We start from the raw sequence: 15,259 nt of genomic DNA, 5'->3' as shown, positions 1-15,259 counted from the left end.
GGTACCTCTGATTTTGAAGTGGATGCTTCTCCATGCTTAAAAGCCATTAGTGCATAGTTTCCAACTTATTCATCCTCATCATCATTATCAGTGTCATCCCAACTCTTCCCTTCTGCAATATAGGCTTTTCCAGATTGTTTCTTCAAGAGAGCGCTATACTTTGCTTCCAGCTCCAAGTAAGCTTTATCCTTCTTCAGCTTTTTGGGCTTCATGCATTTAGTAGTAAAGTGACCCAACTCATCACAGTTGAAGCACCTTATCTTTGATATGTCCATGGATCCTGTTTTGTAGCCACCTTTGCTAGCTGAATTATACTGAGCTTTTGGTTTCCAATTGTTGTTGTTAGAAGATTGTCCTTTGCCTTTGAAAAACCTTGGCTTCTTGACTCTTATGTTGGAGAATTTCCTAGCCAAGTAAGCCATGGATTGGTCCATTCAGTAGTAAAGTGACCTAACTCATCACAGTTGAAGCACCTTATCTTTGATCTGTCCACGGATCCTGTTTTGTAGCCACCTTTGCTAGCTGAATTATACTGAGCTTTTGGTTTCCAATTGTTGTTGTTGGAAGATTGTCCTTTGCCTTTGAAAAACCTTGGCTTCTTGACTCTTATGTTGGAGAATTTCCTAGCCAAGTAAGCCATGGATTGGTCTATTTCATCTAGCTCATCCAAGGTGTGGTATTCATCTTCCTCCAGCTCCAACACAACTTGCTTCTGAGATTTTTTGTTCTTTTGTTCCACATCTTGAATAACTGGAACTTGATTATCTTGCTCATCTTCACTTTCTTCTCTTTCATGTACAATCAAAGCACTGGAACCATCAACAACATGTCCAAGGTGTGCTTTCAATGACTTTCTCTGTAGCATCTCAAGTTCATAAATTTTCAAGATTCCATGTAGAACTTCCAAAATCATTCTGCTTGGATCTCTTCCTTCTCTAATGGCTAATATATTCTGTTCAAGATGGCCAGGACGAGCTAGCAGGAACTTTAGGTTAACCTCCTCAGCTTCATAATATTTATCATATAGCTACAAGTCATTTATCAATTTATTGAACCTCTCAAAAACTTCAGTAATTCCTTCATTTGGTTTATCCATAAAACCCTCATACTGAGATACCAAAATGCTTCTTTAGTTTGACCTAGCTTCCTCTGTTCCTTCACATAGAATTTCTATCTTCTCCCAGATCTGTTTGGCTGTGTTACAGTTGATAATGTTATTGTACATTACATTGTCAAGTGACTCTATTAAAATCAGTTGTAAGCCACTATCCAGAGAGACTTTCTCCTTTTCAGGTTTAGTGTACTGTGAGGGATCCTTAGGGGCATAATGAGCTGTAATGACAATGTCTCCATCTATAGATTCCTCAACTCTTTCCATGGGGGTGAAAGGTCCATTCTTGAGAATCTGAACATATAATAGATTGGTCATCCTTATAAACATCATCATTTTCTTTTTCCATAATGTGTATTTAGATATGTCAAAGGTAGGGATCTTGATAATGCTAAGCTTCTGTGTATTCATTCTTCCAAGATCTTTAATCTGTTTGCTTTCAGATTTTGCTCTAATACCACTTGTTAGGTAATGAATACAACACCCGGGGGGGGGGGGGTGAATGTGTTTTTAATATTTTTAAGTTTTTTAAAACTATTTTGGATATGGTGAACGAAGCAATTTAACTTGTAGAGATATAATGTTTGAACAGAATTAATAAACATGCACATAAACACAGTATCTTCAAAACTCACTTAATTTAATCAAGTATGTCTTGCTAAAAATTTCTAGGTTCTTTGTTGATAAAGAACTCAGCTTCTTTCTTGAGAGAGTTATGTTGAGTGGAATTTATGACACTTTATAACACTCCATTAAGCTTTGAATTGGTGTATTTGTACTCAAGTTGTTGGTGTTTTAATGTATTTTCTAGTGTTTTTGCATTTCAGGCATTAATCCGGAATTCAGGTGAATTAGCATTGTTTTGGTGCTAATAATGTGTTATGATGGTGTCCAAGGAATAAAGCTCGGGAAGCTAACTCATTGCAGTAAGAAAAGAAAGAAAGCAGAATTTTATCCAGGAGACCAACGCGCCCGTGCTGTCATAGCGCGCGCCCGCGCCCAAACTTCAGAGTCGCAGCTCGCCCGCACTGATCAAGCGCGCGGCCGCGCCGGTTCGGGATGTTAAAATCCTGATTCTACTTAGCTTCTGATTGGAGGACTTCTACTTTGCATGGGATGCTATATATACCTAAATAAAAGATATTTTATAAGGAGAGACGTAACGGAGCTTAAGGAGAAGATGACAAGAAGACCTATAGCACAATTCAACGAAGGCGAAGAAGATTTAGTTTATTCATGTGAATCTTTGTTCTAAGTTTTAATCTTGGATGCTCGTTTCTTGTTTTGTTGAACCTAATACTCTGGATTTCATACTTGGTTTATTATTTATTTATAAAGACTACATTTATTATACCATACTTTCATCGGAACCCACGTTGATGATGAGTCCGATTATGGGCTAATCATTATCGTGGGGTTCTAGCGGATTTATTTATGAATTTCTTTAGTTGATTTGTTTCGATGCCTTAGTGTGTGGTGATTGTATGCTTATTCGTCTTATGAGCATCGCAAATTTATAAGATAGCTTGTTAATTCTTAATGAAGCGACAGTGAATTTAAGGATTTAGAACTTGCCATGCTAGCATAGGTTCATGTGCTATTGTTATGCATGATTCGTAGGTAATTTTAACCATCTTACTTCCCCTGTGTAATCATGATAGGTAACTTGTGCATTAAACCGTTAGAATCCCATGTTTGTGTCATATATTACTTAACTAGCATAATAACCTGTGCGAGGCACGGGTCATTTTCTAGAGTTTTTTTTATGCATCATGTAATTATAATATTTGTAGAGCAACTCCAACAATATCAGTCAAATTTTGAAGAAATTGAGATAAAATTTCTCTCCAACAAGTTCCATGTCCCCTCTATAACATTAGGAGTTTCGAATGCCTCCTCAGTTTTAGGAGTAAATATTCCCTCAACTACTATTATATTATATTTATCATACCCGTTATTTATATTTAATGAATGAATATAAACAGGGTAGTAAGTGTACATTTAAAATAAATAATTTAACTTAATCTGAAGAATGCCGTTAATATGTTTACAAATAAAAATTTATAAATTAACATATATGTTGAATACTTTTAAAATGATTACATTCTGAAAGAATAGAAGAATACTTTTTTATTGTCTCGAGTTGACCAAAATCTTGAATTTTATTTAAATAAACTATATGTATTACTCTATATTATTACTAAGTTCACTACTAACTTACAATTAACTTACTCAATTTAAAAAGATAATAAATGCATAACTGAATTCAGAATGACTTGTAATCATAATATACAATAATGTAAAATTTACATTATTGTTAATATTAAAATTGATTTTAATGAAAAATATTAGTTTTTAAAATTCAACGTATGTATGCATGAGAAAATGTTAGTTTTTTAGTTACACCACTGTTAACAAAGTAAGATTAAGTTATATGTATGTATGTGTTAGCATTTAAATTATTGTATGTTACATCTCTTAGTAAATTATGATGGTTTTAATTATTTATATGCTAAATATCTGATTTATGTACATGTATAATCATTATTAATATCTAGTGAGATAATTGATTACTTAAATAACATGCATTTATAATTATTCAAAAATTAAAATTATGTAATAAATAAATTGCTATAATCTATATATGGTATTCACATTATCACTGACAAACAATCCATATCTATTGTTTACGTAACCAGGTATCAATTATGGTTGTAACATAAAAATGAATTATATATTTTTAAGACTTATTATAGATAATCATGATTTTTTTCAAGAATTCAAAAGAAAAATTATATTTATATCGTTATTTAAACCGTTTTTAAGTTTTTTTCATTACGACTTTAATATTTCTTCATATAATAATTTGATAACATTTTATACTATTCTTCTAAAATTAAAAAATTTCAGTTCGATAAAGTTTTATTAATATCAGTTGAACTGGTTAATTCATTCAAATTATTGAATAATATATATTTTTTCCTTAAATAATATAAAATACATTGAATCAAATGCTACAATATAGTATAGATATAACTTTTATTTTAATAATTCAAAATATTAAAATAATTCAAAATATTTGTACAATATTATCTCGATCAATGAATATTGCTTATCTAAAATAATTCTTTTTAAAAAGTTAGTTTTTTTAAAGTGAAAAATGAAACATAAATCGATTTAATATATCATCATAGTTTTAACAAATCTAGTGAGATCTCATTTCAAATTTTAAATATTCTTAAAATTGGGACAAATTCCAAAATTAGTAAATTTAATATTACAAGTTAGTAATTTTAATATAAATAATCAATTGAGTTGATCCTATAAAGACCTCAAACAAATTAATTTATATTAACATAAGATATTAAAAAATTCACATTATTGGTAAGATATTCTCGCTGAGCTTGTAATTTAAATTTACTAAACGTAGAATGTGACGATTTTTTTCGGCCGAGTCATGTAGTCAAATTTCGAGTATCTTTTGAACAATGGGTCAATAACTAAAATGCATTGACTCATTATAATTCGAACTTATCTAAATATGTAATACCAATATAGATTATTTATATATAAGCGATTCTATTTTCAATATTTAAAAAAAAAATTATATATGTACATTTTAATTACTTTTTATAATAGAAAAATATGTTAAAAATATATGAGATATATTTTCAAACTAAAAAATGATTAATAAATAAGATAATAATCCATTTATGTACTATGCCTAATTTTATATCTGAAATTCAATTCTTTAAAATTAACTGTACAAATATTCAACTAACTATCCTTTTTTTTGCGGAATTCAAGTAAGTATCTTTAAAGTTAAATAACATATTCATTTAGCACACTTACATATTATGTGTATGATAAAAAGCACATGTGACAATATGGTGTAGTGGTAATAAGTGTTATAGTTGAAAGAAATAACTTGAGTTCAATTCCCACAAATCATATATTTTATATAAATATTAAAAACAGGGGTAATTTAGTCTTTTCAATGAGACTTTTTAATCTCATGAAATTATACCCTTGTTCTCCGATTATATATAGAAGAGATGAAGTTAGAATCCCATGTTTGTGTCATATATTATTCAACTCTCTTTAGTTAATGTTCTTCAGTATAATTCTCAATAGTTAATCTTAGTATAATCAAAACTTAAATTGTTATTCGTCTTAGCATTGAATAATAGCCATATCATTGTTGCATAAGTGCATAAATCACAAAGTTAACCTAAACCAGTCTCTGTGGGAACGAATCTGAATTATATCTTATACTATTTGCGAACGCGTATACTTGCGTGAATTATAGCGCGTGTTTAGCGACTAAAAAATTTTTGGCGCCGCTGCCGGGAACACGGTGTTAACTTTTAGTATATGTGTTTGTCATCAGTGATCGTTAAAGTACATTGACTCGGACAGTGTTACTTATTTACTCTTTTCCTTATCGTGTTTCAGGTACTCTAGCGAGCGTGTATGCATACGCGTTTGCGGGCTCGTAAGAGAACTCTGGATCAAGCCGAGAAAGAAGCTGTAATGATTCGAAGGGAAGTTTCTGAGGACGAAGAGAAAGTAGAAGAAGAAGAGAAAGTCGAGGAACCAACTTTAGTAGTGATGGGAGATCAAGCAGAAAATCCTAAGGCTCTGATGGACTATTTTCAGCCTAAGATCAATGATATTCAGTCAAGCATCATCCGACCAGCCATCTCGGCTAACACTTTTGAGATCAAGTCAAGCACGATTCAGATGATACAGAACTCAGTTCAGTTTGGGGGTTCTCCTACAGAAGACCCCAACATGCACATCAGGGATTTCATCGAGATCTGCGACACTTTCAAGTTCAATGGGGTGCCTGAAGATGCTATCAAGCTGCGACTCTTCCTATTCTCTCTGAGGGATAAAGCAAAGTGTTGGTTACATTCTCTACCACCAGGGTCTATCACCAAATGGGAGGATCTAGCTCAAAATTTTCTCACTAAAATTCTTTCCTATGGCGAAGACTGCTGCAATCAGGAATGCTCTTACTCAGTTTGCTTAGCAAACTGGAGAATCTTTGTGTGAGGCTTGGGATCGATATAAGGAGATGCTAAAGAAGTGCCCACATCATGGTATGCCTGATTGGATGATTATAAACTGTTTCTACAATGGTTTGGGCGCTCAGTCTAGACCTATGCTCGATGCAGCGTCTGGTGGAGCCTTATGGGCCAAAAGCTATAATGAAGCTTATGAGTTTATTGAGCTAATGGAAGCTAATGAATGCCAGAATCCTATAGAAAGAATGTTACAAGGTAAGATAACAGGAATTCTGGAAGTGGATTCAGCTACTGCTATAGCTGCTCAACTTCAAGCTTTGACGATGAAAGTGGACTCTTTGGCGAATTATGGAGTTAATCAAATCACTAGTGTTTCTGAGCTTTGTGCGGGGGCACATGAAACTGAGCAGTGTGCTATTTCTAGCGAATCAGCTCAATTTGTGAGCAACTTTCAGAGATCACAGCAACAAGCTTCAGCCACTTATCATCCAAATAACCGCAATCATCATAACTTCAAATGGAGTAATAATAAGAATATGGTGCAACAATCTTATCAGCCATACGCAACAAAGCAGTATAACCCTCCTGGTTTTCAGCAACCGCAATATGCCCTTAGGCAACAAGTTCAACTTCAGCTTCAGCAGTTACCGCAAGCTAATGAAAAATTCGAATTGGAGGAGTTGAGGCTCATGTGCAAGAGCCAAGCTGTGTCTATTAAGACCTTGGAGAATCAGATTGGGCAAATTGCTAATGCATTACTGAATCGTCAACCTGGCATGCTTCCGAGTGATACTGAAGTGCCAGGCAAGAAGTAAGCTAAGGAGCATATTAAGGAAATTACATTGAGGTCTGGTAAGGTTGCAAATCCTGAAAAAGCTAAGACTCTAGAATCTGAAGTTGAGGCTGAAGAAGAAGAAGTGCAGAAGGAAGCAGAAGTGGAACCAAGGAAGATTAATGTTGAGCACACACCTCCTGAGGGTAATACAGGGGAGAAATAGATCTATCCTCCACCTCCTTTTCCGAAGAGGCAGCAGAAGAAAAAACTGGATAAGCAGTTTGAGAAGTTTCTGGAGGTGTTCAAGAAACTTCACATCAACATACCTTTCGCTGAAGCTCTTGAACAAATACCTAGTTACGTGAAGTTCATGAAAGGTATTCTCTCTAGGAAGGTGAAGCTTGATAACTTAGAGACCGTTGCTCTCACGGAGGAATGCAGTGTTGTGCTGTAACAAAAATTGCCTTCGAAGCGTAAAGATCCTGGAAGCTTCACTATTCCATGCACCATTGGAAAGGTGTCATTTTACAAGTGTCTATGTGACTTGGGAGCTAGCATCAATCTGATGCCTTTGTCAATCTTCAAGAAGTTGGACTTGCCTGATCCAAAGTCTACTTATATGACCTTACAGTTGGCCGATCGTTCTATTACATATCCGCGAGGTATTGTGAAGGATGTCTTGGTCAAGGTGGATAAACTCATCTTCCCTGCTGAATTTGTAATTCTTGATTTCAAGGAGGGTAAGAAGATTCCCATAATCTTGGGAAGACCTTTCTTGGCTACTGGTCAAACCTTGATAGATGTGCAGAAAGGTGAGCTCACCATGCGAGTGATGGACCAGGATGTAACTTTTAATATGTTCAATACTATGAAATTCCTTACGGAAAATGAGGAGTGCTTAAAAGTAGAGTTGGTTGATTTTGTGGTTACTTCGGAACTTGATCAATTGCTAAGGTCTAATGCCTTAGAGAAGGCCTTATTGGGGAATTCCGATAGTGAAGACGATGAAGGGGATACGAAGTTGTAATTTCTGAATGCTTCTCCCTGGAAGAAGAAGATTGATATGCCTTTTGAATATCTGGGAATAGAGGAGTTAAACAAAGCTCCTAAGCGCCTCAAGCCATATATTGAGGAAGCCCCTACTCTTGAGCTTAAGCCTTTACCCGAACATTTGAGGTATGCATTTTTAGGTGATGCATCTACTCTTCCTGTTATTATTGCATCTGACCTTTCAGGTAGCGACGAGGAGAAGCTTTTGAGAACTCTTAGAGAATTCAAATCGGTAATTGATTGGACTATAGCAGATATCAAGGGAATCATCCCTTCTTATTGCATGCATGAAATTCTGCTAGAGGAAGGAAGCAAGCCTACTGTTGAGAAACAGAGAAGGCTAAATCCAATCATGAAAGAGGTTATGAAAAAGGAAATCCTTAAGTGGCTGGATGCAGGGATCATCTATCCCATTTCTGACAGTTCTTGGGTGAGTCCAGTTCAGTGTGTACCAAAGAAGGGAGGTATCACAGTCGTTGCTAATGAGAAGAACGAGCTTATTTCTACACGAATAGTCACGGGGTGGAGAGTTTGCATGGATTACAGGAAGCTGAACAAGGCCACGAGAAAAGATCACTTCCCTCTGCCGTTTATTGATCAGATGCTTAACAGATTGGCTGGGCATGAGTACTACTGTCTTCTGGATGGTTATTCTGGTTATAATCAAATTTTCATTGCTCCAGAAGATCAGGAGAAGACTACTTTTACTTGTCCATTTGGTACTTTCGCCTTTCAAAGGGGTTCTTTTGGGTTATGTGGAGCACCGACCATATTTTAGAGATGCGTGATGGCTATCTTCTCTGATATGATTGGTCAGAATGTGGAGGTGTTGATGGACGATTTCTCTGTGTTTGACAATTCATTTGATAAGTGCTTGCATAATCTAGGCGACGTTCTCAAGAGGTGTGTTGAGACCAATCTGGTTATCAGTTGGGAGAAATGTCATTTTATGGTGTGACAGGACATTATTCTTGGGCACAAGGTCTCTAACAAGGGTCTTAGGTGGACAAAGCCAAAGTGGGGGTCATCAAAAATCTCCCCCACCAATTTCTGTTAAGGGAGTTCGCAGTTTTCTTGGTCATGCAGGCTTCTACAGGCGGTTCATCGAGGACTTCTCAAAGATTACTAAACCTTTGTGCAATCTTCTGGAGAAGGATGACCCGTTTAAGTTTGATGACAAGTGCGTGGATGCTTTTGAGTTCTTAAAGAAGAGTTTAATCATGACACCTATCATAACTTCACCTGTTTGGAGTGAACCTTTTGAGATGATGTACGATGCAAGTGACTATGTAGTTGGAGCAGTCCTTGGGCAGAGAAAGAACAACATATTTCATGTGGTCTACTAGTAAGACCCTAAATGGTGATCAACTGAATTATACTACTACGGAGAAAGAACTTTTGGCTATTGTCTATGGTTTTGAGAAATTTCGATCTTATCTGCTTGGGACGAAGGTGACAGTTTTCACTGATCACGCTGTAATTCGATATCTCATCTCAATAAGGACTTGAAGCGTAGATTGATCATATGGATTCTTTTGCTTCAAGAATTTGAGTTAGAAATCAAGGACAGAAAAGGGACTGAAAATTAAGTCATTGATCATCTCTCGTGTTTAGAGGATCCAATTGCTACTTCACAAGATAAGTCATTAATAAATGAGTCTTTTCCCGATGAGCAGCTGTTTGGAGTGCAAGAGGAAGAACCGTGGTTTGCAGACATTGTGAACTACCTTGTGAGTAATATCATGCCTCCTGACTTGACATACGCTCAAAGGAAGACGTTTCTGCATGAAGTGAAGTGGTATATGTGGGATGAGCCATTTCTTTTTCGATAATGAGCTGACCAAATCATCAGGAGATGTATTCCTTACAGCGAAACAGGGGGGGTCTTGCGAGATTGCCACTCAACGACTTACGGAGGGCATTATGGTGGAGAAAAGACGACATCTCGTATTCTTCAAGCAGGTTTCTTTTGGCCAACTTTGTTCAAAGATGCTCATTAGTTCGTTTTAAAATATGTTCGATGTCAACGTGTGGGTAATATGTTTAATAGGGATAAAATGCCTCTTAATGTTCTTCTCGAGGTTGAAGTCTTCGATGTTTGTGGAATTGACTTCATGGGGCCATTTGTCTCATCTTGTAACAATCAGTATATCTTGTTGGCGGTTGATTATGTGTCGAAATGGGTTGAAGTTAAGGCGTTGCCAACGAATGATGTGAAAGTAGTGCTTAATTTTCTTCACAAGCAGAAATTCATAAGATTTGGAACTCCAAGAGTCATAATCAGTGATGAGTGGTCGCATTTTTGCAATCGCAAGTTCACTGCTATGATGCAAAGATATAATGTGAATCATCGCATTGCTACGGCTTATCATCCTCAGACGAATGGTCAAGCTGAGGTATCTAACTGAGAGATCAAGTGAATTTTAGAGAAGGTTGTGTGTCCATCGAGAAAAGATTGGTCTTTGAAGCTTTACGAAGTTGTTTGGGCATATAGAATAGCATACAAGACTTTATTGGGAATGTCGCCGTTTCAGCTGGTTTATGGTAAGGGGTGTCATTTGTCGGTGGAGCTAGAGCATAAAGCGTATTTGACTTTGAAGAAGTTGAATCTTGATTTGGATACAGCTAGAAAGAAGAGGATGCTTCAATTGAATGAACTCGACGAGTTTCGACTTCAAGCATATGAAAACAACAAAATGTATAAGGAGAAAGTGAAGAGGTGGCACGATAGGGGTCTAGTGCTCAAATCATTTGTGCCGGGGCAACAAGTTCTCTTGTTAAACTCTCGTCTCCTTTTTTTTCCTAGAAAGTTGAAGTCAAGGTGGTCAGGGCCGTTTGTTATCAAAACTGTGTTTCCACATGGAGTGTTAGGTCTCGAATTATCGTAGAAGGGGGGGGGTTGAATACGATAATCACTAAATTAAAAATTCTTTCGAATATTTAGCTGATATAGATTTAGTGCTCGGTTAGTGGTTTCGTGTTCTTGAGAGAAATAGTGTTTGGAACAATAAAATGAGGAACACAAGATATTCGGGGAAATATATATTTGTATATAAATCCTCGAGGGGTGTTGCTACACTCCGGTAAATAAATTAACTGGCTACAATCTAAGAACAACAAAGTTCCTAGCTTCTACAAATATTTACAAATCAAATCCTATACAATGATCTAGCTTTTGTTTATACTAGGATTTAATTACCGGGTAAAGATTATAATGCCCCTAAGAATATACAAGAATTAAATCGGGCATTATAACGTTACTCCGATGAGAAGTTAAACGGATATACAAAAAGCTTGAGCTTTTCTGAAAATCTTTGTTGCTATTTCACCTCTATTGGGAGAGAAGATGAACAGAAAATTAATCCAATAGCTTGAATCTGATCTGCTGCTGAGTGTAGTCTTTATATTCAATTTAAGTGTGTGGCTCAATTTTAACCACATAAATAAACTGAACGTACAATAAAGTAGTGGCAGAGAATTCTGTGGTGACAAGGAGTGCTTGCTCTGTGGCGACCAAGGTGATACAGGAGGGAGTAGTGTTGCTCTGTGTGGCGACCACATGAAGTACAGGAGGAGGGAGCTCTCTATGGTGACCAACTACTATTACTAGTACATATATTTGTACTAAAAACAAAACTAATACAAGACATCCTGTGGCGACCAGGGGGGAATAGTATACTACTAGTATAACTTGTAAAGCAAAACTTAACTAAAAACAAAACAAACTACATGTACATGTTTGTTTGTTTTATTTCTTTTTTTTTGTTTTCTTTCTTTTTCCTTTTTTTGTTTTATTTTCTTTTTGTTTTGTTTTTTTTTTCTTTTTCTATTTTTTTTCTATTTTTTTCTTTTTCTATTTTTTTCTGTATTTTTTTCTTTTTTTTTCTTTTTAAGTTTAAATTGTAACTAAATTAATCTATAAAATAAACTTAAATATAGCTTATATAAATAAAATAATTTATTATTATAAAATAAACTTGTTTAAAGTTTATAAGATAAATTATTTTAAGTTTATTAAATAAATCATATTGAAGTCCACTAAATAAATATATTTAATTTAACAATTAAACTTTGAGCTTCGCCAGTCCCCTGAGCTGTTTAGCTGTATACCACGCGCACCTCTTCCCGTACTTTAACAGATAAACGTTCAATCCAAGTGTGTTTCTCAACTTAACAATTCTTCTAAAAATAATACCCAGATTCCTTTCACGAGCTGTTGACGCCTAGTGCAACTGGTCTGGTTCACAGACGACTAACCTCGATTCAGGTTTTCGTATTATAGCCTTGATTACATTGTTAAGCTTGCCTCAACTTTATTGCTTCAAACACTGACTGTCAATTAAGAAATGTACTTTCACTGGAATTCTTTATGGTACTTTAGACAACGTCTTCATTGCTATTACAATCTTGAATATTTATTCACTGTTCTTCACCGATGCTTGAACATATAAATGAACTCCTGTCAGTGAGTATAACTTCAAGACCGTAGCTGTCTTCTTTAACCTCTGGCTATACCATATCTTCAATTCTTCATATTTCTATGCTTCATACACTGTCCATCTTCAATCAATGCCAATATACTGAAATCTTCTGGTATCACTTATACACTGAATCTTTATCATTTATGAAACCCTGAAAGTCTTTAATCTTTATTCTTCACTGAGGCATGATCATATTAATGAACTTCTTTTAATGACCTGTAAACAGACTTTAAGCTTTCTTCTAATCTTTTGATTCTTTGTATTTGCATTGTCTTTATTTCTTCTGATTTCTTGTGTAGACGTAGTATTATAAACCTGTCATGTTCTAGTGTTGTTCTCGTGTTGAGTTATCACGTAACTGTTCATACAGCTACGCAGTCTCACCAACAATCTCCCCTATTTGATTATTAAACCTAACAAACAAATTAAATAAAGAGGATAACTCAACTAACAACTAGAAAAAGTAATGTACCGGGACTTGTAAATAATGCTATTGGTTTTATGGATCAAATACTGCATTTCCAGATTTCTTGTGCAACTGAAATGAAAGATGCTTATTCCTCTAGCACTGAACTGATCTTCAAGTAGTTTTATCTTCATTCCCTTAGTTCTTCAAATTTCTGCCAGATAACACTTCTCAGTCTTGAAGTAATCATCAGTAGCTTCTTTTGTACAACCACATTTCCTGTTGAGAAGCACATATCTCTCTTGCTTCTCCCCTATGAGAATCAACTGCTTAAAGGAGATCACCTTCGTTTACCACATCTCCCGTACAATAGGATCCGCAAATAAAAACCAATGGTACTCCCCTTTTGGAAAACAAATTCTCCCCTTATGAAGAATAGTGATGAACCAAACCACTTCTTCTGATTACTAGTAAATCACCTTGTGTTACCAACTCTCCCGTACAATGAGATCCGTAGTTACAAACAACAATGGCGTGGTGTAGTACTGTACATGTGCATTACCTTTTTCCTCATGCCTGCTATTTCTCCCCCTTAGTTGAGGAATCCTCCAAACTATTATATAAGCTTTTATCTCCCCCTAAGAGAAGGAATGTATGATATCATCTGAAGGAGTTCTCATATTTCACTTGGTTGGAAAAGAAATAACAAGTCACAGTCTGATCAACCATGTCCCTTGAAATTCTGCAAGATGGCTTCACTGTTGATCATCCTGTTAACCAATATTCCCAACTCCTTATACCTTCAAACTCTGAGATCACCAATTGTTAGCTCCCAACTTGTTAGGTCCCGAAGTATTCTAATCCAATCTGTAAATGTTAGGTCCCTAAGAGTTAGGTTCCAATCATAAACAGATTCGAGACTCGAAGTATCAAGAACCATGTTTAGGGATATGGAATGTGATATGGTTTTTGTCTGTCTTCCTCACTGTGAGTGTGTGATTCTGTTTTGTGTACCTCACAAGTATTTCACTCTTCTCTCCACTTGTGTTTACACTCAATCTCACAAGTGTATCACTCCTCTCATAGCTCCAAAATCCAGATGTACCTGCAAGGAAAATCACCTTAGCCATCCTTAAAGAGGTCACAGGTGGTGCAATGGGAGTTCGCAAATCCCCATCCTTGTTAGACTCGTCAGATGAATCTGAGTCATAATCTACAAGTTGCTAGTTTCCCTTTTAGGGTTCCAGATTTGAACTCTGGGAAGGTAAACAATAATCCAAAGAATTTAGCATAAAGATCAAAGTTTCCTTCTAATTCCTGTGAAGACATTTCCTTGTGATTCATCAGGTAATATCTGAATCATTATCAATAAGTTGTCGATCTGCACCTATGTCAGATCCCCTATCCCCAGATACATCCAGGGGATTTAAGCCTGGGGAGGTAGACACTGATTTGATAGATATATGGCTGTTGGATCGGTATCATCTCCTAACACATGGAAAGGCAATTGGTCCATTACAGAACCTTGAACAATCGAATATGACCTTAAAATGGTCAAAACTCTTATTTCCGTCAACTCATCCTTTGTGTGTGTAACCTATCCTTGTGCATCAAGAATTGTTTATGTTTGAGGTGGTGACACTACATAGGATGTCTTGGCCGATAGGCAAATTTCAATAGACGCACCCTGTTGAGAGGATGAATCTAGTGACTGTTTTTGTGCCTTTTCAGCCAGTACATCTTTTTGAGAAGATGTATGGGGGCTAGCAGTTGCCTCAGTTTTAATACTGCTCAACTTTGTAGGAGACAGATGTAATATCCGGGATATATCGTGTAATTAATTTTGCTAATAGATAATTATTATGTATATTCAGTATCTATTCTGTGAATTATTTGTTAAGTGTTATATGTGTTTGGATGTTTAAAAATAATATTAATTGAGTATTTTAATTTTTATATGTCCAAAATAAAATATAAATAATTGTCATATCTTCCTATTTATTTTTATGTTGATTTATGATTTTATAGGAAATATACGGATTTTATAAAATCTTTTTCAGAGTATTTTAAAAACTATTTTATACAATCGGGAACCTACCGATGTCATCCGTTTTTACGTTTTTATAACCCGAAACTCTTCCGAGAACTCCTTCCTAACCTAATTGCAATATTCCGAGCATTTTCCATGTTTCGACTTTTTCGATCCGGAGTACGGTTTGTCTTGCGCGGGTCCCGACGCAACATTTTCGATACATTATTCATTTTGGTAAATCAATAAAACTCGTATTTTTGATAAACGGGATCTTTTTATTAAACTATCACAATTATCACCTCATAATATGTGTAACCAGGCGCTGAGACCAAGACCGCAGTACAAATTGTACTGGTTTGGATAATTATCCCGAA

At 35.5% G+C, this 15,259-nt stretch overlaps 1 non-coding gene across 1 annotated transcript; it reads right to left on the bottom strand.

The window, feature by feature from the left end:
• Positions 1 to 6,113: 6,113 nt before the first annotated feature.
• On the bottom strand, positions 6,114 to 6,220 carry LOC141675458 (small nucleolar RNA R71). The gene has a single exon (XR_012556110.1). It is a non-coding gene; the product is annotated as a small nucleolar RNA R71 (small nucleolar RNA).
• Positions 6,221 to 15,259: the final 9,039 nt, after the last annotated feature.

This window comes from Apium graveolens, chromosome 7, assembly GCF_009905375.1.
Source record: "Apium graveolens cultivar Ventura chromosome 7, ASM990537v1, whole genome shotgun sequence".
NCBI classification, from domain to species: domain Eukaryota; kingdom Viridiplantae; phylum Streptophyta; class Magnoliopsida; order Apiales; family Apiaceae; genus Apium; species Apium graveolens.
The sequence above is the reverse complement of the archived record's forward strand: the minus strand, read 5'-3'. Positions and strand labels throughout refer to the sequence as shown.